Raw genomic sequence first — 5,113 nt, 5'->3', positions numbered from 1 at the left:
CAGACGAAATCCTTGGTCTAAAATTGAAAGCAGCCATTTTATCAGTTGACTGTTGCCAACATAATCACAAATCACTAACAGAACTTGATATCCCTAGACAATTGCTTCATTATTGGGCGGGAAGTTTAAAATCATTAATTACAATCACCTAATAATAAATCACAACTAAAATATATTTCACCTTAAACGAATAAATAAACATAATTATACTTCAATATATTTATTGATGCGAAAACAGTACTAATTATGTGTACACATGTCTAACAGAAGTGCCTTGAGCAAGACATGAAAGTCTTTTGCTCAAATGAAACATTCTTATTCGCATGTAGGCATTAATTATTTGTTTAATAAGAATATATAAATGGCCTTCATCGATGGCCACCGTCTCGAGTGCGTGGGTCTTCTAAATTAGGAAAAAGAATGCTGGCATGCCGAAAGTTTTAAAAAATTGTTCATCGCTTGGAATTTTATCGGTGAGTTGCAAAATTTTTCGTATTAACAGTAACAACAAGTCTTCACAACCCCAGCAAAAGGTTTAATAAGCCCACCTAAAATCAAAATTTTGTTAAGACTTAAAAAATAACTATTGTAAGTATTTGATTTTACCCATGTTTTTTTTTGTCCAATAATCTGTAAAAGTGTAAGTCACTTCTTCTTGTTTCAATACAAGAAGAAATGCAGTCTGCGCACTTAAACGTCTTCACCACCATTTTGACAACATAGCTACCAATATATGCCACGTTTTCTGCCACTTCACTCAGCCCAATAAACTTAGACGGTCATAGTCATGATCTGCAAGTGCTTCAGTCAAAATATCGAGATCATATTTTTTCAAGACAAACACGTCAACTGATTGTTGAACATTTGTGCTCTTTTGCTTTGGGCCAATGTTAACAGAGAGCAGACAGGTGGTGCAAAGCACTTTACAATTTCCTCCTTCCCTCGTTATGTTTGTAAATAGAAGCAATCTTCTAAGTTTTACAAAATCGTAGAGGAGTAGGGTTATTGTTTCACCCATTTCTCGATCTGAAAACAGAAAAATAAATACAGATTTGTGTAATTCCAGTGCATAAAAAAGTAATACAATTGTTTTTTTAAAAGCTTACCGCACTGAGCAGAAGAAAATTTCTAGATGATCTTGACTACATTTATGTTAGCAAGTCATTCAACCTCTTACTACTAACAAATTCATCAAAAATTCCCATGAACGACGTAGCGGAAATAACAAAGCCCAGAATTGACGTTTTTCGGGGCGTGCACCACAAAGGCCCGCCAGTGACATCCTTCAAATTCAGAAGATACTCACTGGTGTCGATGAGAAATGGACGCCACATTTCTTCATTGTTTTCTCTCAAAGGTGCCTTAAAATTCTTAGCACGTACACTTCGAGAATTGAGAATATCAAATAAAGAATCTATCCTTCTGATGAATTCTATTGTTGTTTCACAACCTTGAAAGTCACTAATACCAAGATCTTTTAAAAATTCAAGTGCATCCGCAACTCTTGCTAAGAGTTTGTGCTGCTAAACTCACCTATAATAGAACTTAATTATTGTCAATAAGGAATATTGTCAGGAAAACAACTTACTTTCATTTTATGTTTCCATCACTCCAAATGTGCCTTTTTCAACTTGTTTGCAACATTTAGGAATTCATCATTTTGTAATTCATGTAGTTTCTTTATGTAACGCCAGCTTATCACCTTCCCTCCTGTCAGAACTACTTTTTGAGTTCTTGCTTTTGCTTCCACTTGTACTGCTACTGCTTTTTCCACGGTATCTCTGCGCAGCACTAAATAATAATTATTAACAGTAGTAAAAAATTCAATATAATAAAATATTCAAACCTTAATGTCCTCTTTACACCTTGAGGTATAATCGATGGAGACTCTTCTCAAATATAGCTGAAGTAGCACTCACAGTACTCATTGAAGTTGAAGAAGCTTCTAGACTTTCATCTAAATTCACACTGGGAATTGCGTTCGATTTCAATCGTTTTCACTCATTTACAACATTGAAATCAGTTGTTGTGAAATGATCTGAGCACACCAGCTTATACTTAGTCAGTTTGAAGCTGTCACCTTTTTTCACAACAATCAGCCACATTTTTAAAAGTTTTCGATTTTTCGGAAACCTAAAATCAGATATAATAAATATTGATCACATAGTTTTGCAATAACCAATTGTTATTAATTATAACTATCTACGCATTCGATTTTAATAAGATAATGAAGAAAACTTACTGATGAAAAGATACACCTTCTGAACGAAATCGTTGACAATTTTTACAGTGAGAAACTGTACAAGACATGTGTGTTGTCAATAATAATGTCCTTTAACACTAACAAGCACGTTCACACGTACACTAACGGTAAAACAAATTAAGTAATAATTTTAACTCCAAATTACAACTGGTTCAACAACGTCGTAACCTCGTAGGTAAACAAAACTTTAAGGTTAACTGATAAAATGGCGGCCCCCATAGTGTACCGATGCGCAGAAGTCGAAGCTCATTCTCCTTCTCCATATCTCTGGTTTCGTTGCACTTTCCGAGCCCGTAGGGTATCTGATTGGCTTAAAAGTACAAGAAAACACTTCAAAAGTGACGTTTCTGAAGAATTTTAACAGTTTTCTTGTATCTACGAACGCCAGAATGCATAAAATTGACCTAAACGTCTCCTTTTCCTATTCTGAGTCGATTCTGCATGCTTTAAGTGTGTTTGGTGGCTCAGAACCATCAAAAAACGTTGAAATATAGTTCAAATTCAATAAAAATCAACAAAAATACAGTTTCTAGCTAAAATTTGATGGTTTCGTTGCACTTTCCGAGCCCGTAGGGTATCTGATTGGCTTAAAAGTACAAGAAAACACTTCAAAAGTGACGTTTCTGAAGAATTTTAACAGTTTTCTTGTATCTACGAACGCCAGAATGCATAAAATTGACCTAAACGTCTCCTTTTCCTATTCTGAGTCGATTCTGCATGCTTTAAGTGTGTTTGGTGGCTCAGAACCATCAAAAAACGTTGAAATATAGTTCAAATTCAATAAAAATGGACAAAAATACAGTTTCTAGCTAAAATTTCATGGTTTCGTTGCACTTTCCGAGCCCGTTGGGTGTCTGATTGGCTTAAAAGTACAAGAAAACACTTCAAAAGTGACGTTTCTGAAGAATTTTAACAGTTTTCTTGTATCTACGAACGCCAGAATGCATAAAATTGACCTAAACGTCTCCTTTTCCTATTCTGAGTCGATTCTGCATGCTTTAAGTGTGTTTGGTGGCTCAGAACCATCAAAAAACGTTGAAATATAGTTCAAATTCAATAAAAATCGACAAAAATACAGTTTCTAGCTAAAATTTGATGGTTACGTTGCACTTTCCGAGCCCGTAGGGTATCTGATTGGCTTAAAAGTACAAGAAAACACTTCAAAAGTGACGTTTCTGAAGAATTTTAACAGTTTTCTTGTATCTACGGACGCCAGAATGCATAAAATTGACCTAAACGTCTCCTTTTCCTATTCTGAGTCGATTCTGCATGCTTTAAGTGTGTTTGGTGGCTCAGAACCATCAAAAAACGTTGAAATATAGTTCAAATTCAATAAAAATCGACAAAAATACAGTTTCTAGCTAAAATTTGATGGTTTCGTTGCACTTTCCGAGCCCGTAGGGTATCTGATTGGCTTAAAAGTACAAGAAAACACTTCAAAAGTGACGTTTCTGAAGAATTTTAACAGTTTTCTTGTATCTACGAACGCCAGAATGCATAAAATTGACCTAAACGTCTCCTTTTCCTATTCTGAGTCGATTCTGCATGCTTTAAGTGTGTTTGATGGCTCAGAACCATCAAAAAACGTTGAAATATAGTTCAAATTCAATAAAAATCGATAAAAATACAGTTTCTAGCTAAAATTTGATGGTTTCGTTGCACTTTCCGAGCCCGTAGGGTATCTGATTGGCTTAAAAGTACAAGAAAACACTTCAAAAGTGACGTTTCTGAAGAATTTTAACAGTTTTCTTGTATCTACGAACGCCAGAATGCATAAAATTGACCTAAACGTCTCCTTTTCCTATTCTGAGTCGATTCTGCATGCTTTAAGTGTGTTTGGTGGCTCAGAACCATCAAAAAACGTTGAAATATAGTTCAAATTCAATAAAAATCGACAAAAATACAGTTTCTAGCTCAAATTTGATGGTTTCGTTGCACTTTCCGAGCCCGTAGGATATCTGATTGGCTTAAAAGTACAAGAAAACACTTCAAAAGTGACGTTTCTGAAGAATTTTAACAGTTTTCTTGTATCTACGAACGCCAGAATGCATAAAATTGACCTAAACGTCTCCTTTTCCTATTCTGAGTCGATTCTGCATGCTTTAAGTGTGTTTGGTGGCTCAGAACCATCAAAAAACGTTGAAATATAGTTCAAATTCAATAAAAATCGACAAAAATAAAGTTTCTAGCTAAAATTTGATGGTTTCGTTGCACTTTCCGAGCCCGTTGGGTATCTGATTGGCTTAAAAGTACAAGAAAACACTTCAAAAGTGACGTTTCTGAAGAATTTTAACAGTTTTCTTGTATCTACGAACGCCAGAATGCATAAAATTGACCTAAACGTCTCCTTTTCCTATTCTGAGTCGATTCTGCATGCTTTAAGTGTGTTTGGTGGCTCAGAACCATCAAAAAACGTTGAAATATAGTTCAAATTCAATAAAAATCGACAAAGATACAGTTTCTAGCTAAAATTTGATGGTTTCGTTGCACTTTCCGAGCCCGTAGGGTATCTGATTGGCTTAAAAGTACAAGAAAACACTTCAAAAGTGACGTTTCTGAAGAATTTTAACAGTTTTCTTGTATCTACGAACGCCAGAATGCATAAAATTGACCTAAACGTCTCCTTTTCCTATTCTGAGTCGATTCTGCATGCTTTAAGTGTGTTTGGTGGCTCAGAACCATCAAAAAACATTGAAATATAGTTCAAATTCAATAAAAATCGACAAAAATACAGTTTCTAGCTAAAATTTGATGGTTTCGTTGCACTTTCCGAGCCCGTAGGGTATCTGATTGGCTTAAAAGTACAAGAAAACACTTCAAAAGTGACGTTTCTGAAGAATTTTAACAGTT

General features: G+C 35.0%; 1 long non-coding RNA gene across 2 annotated transcripts; it reads right to left on the bottom strand.

The window, feature by feature from the left end:
* Positions 1 to 204: 204 nt before the first annotated feature.
* On the bottom strand, positions 205 to 1,734 carry LOC135121631 (uncharacterized). Of its 2 annotated transcripts, none has more exons than XR_010279063.1 (4): positions 1,589 to 1,734; positions 1,107 to 1,544; positions 607 to 1,026; positions 205 to 548 (listed from the first exon to the last, which is right to left on the bottom strand). It is a non-coding gene; the product is annotated as an uncharacterized LOC135121631 (long non-coding RNA). The 2 variants fall into 2 exon arrangements; XR_010279062.1 differs by having other exon boundaries at positions 1,107 to 1,533.
* Positions 1,735 to 5,113: the final 3,379 nt, after the last annotated feature.

The sequence above is a fragment of the Zophobas morio genome, unplaced genomic scaffold (genome assembly GCF_036711695.1).
Source record: "Zophobas morio isolate AGI-343-1 ecotype UQ-CSIRO unplaced genomic scaffold, CSIRO_AGI_Zmor_V1 ptg000651l, whole genome shotgun sequence".
NCBI classification, from domain to species: domain Eukaryota; kingdom Metazoa; phylum Arthropoda; class Insecta; order Coleoptera; family Tenebrionidae; genus Zophobas; species Zophobas morio.
This window is presented reverse-complemented; position numbering and strand designations above follow the sequence as displayed.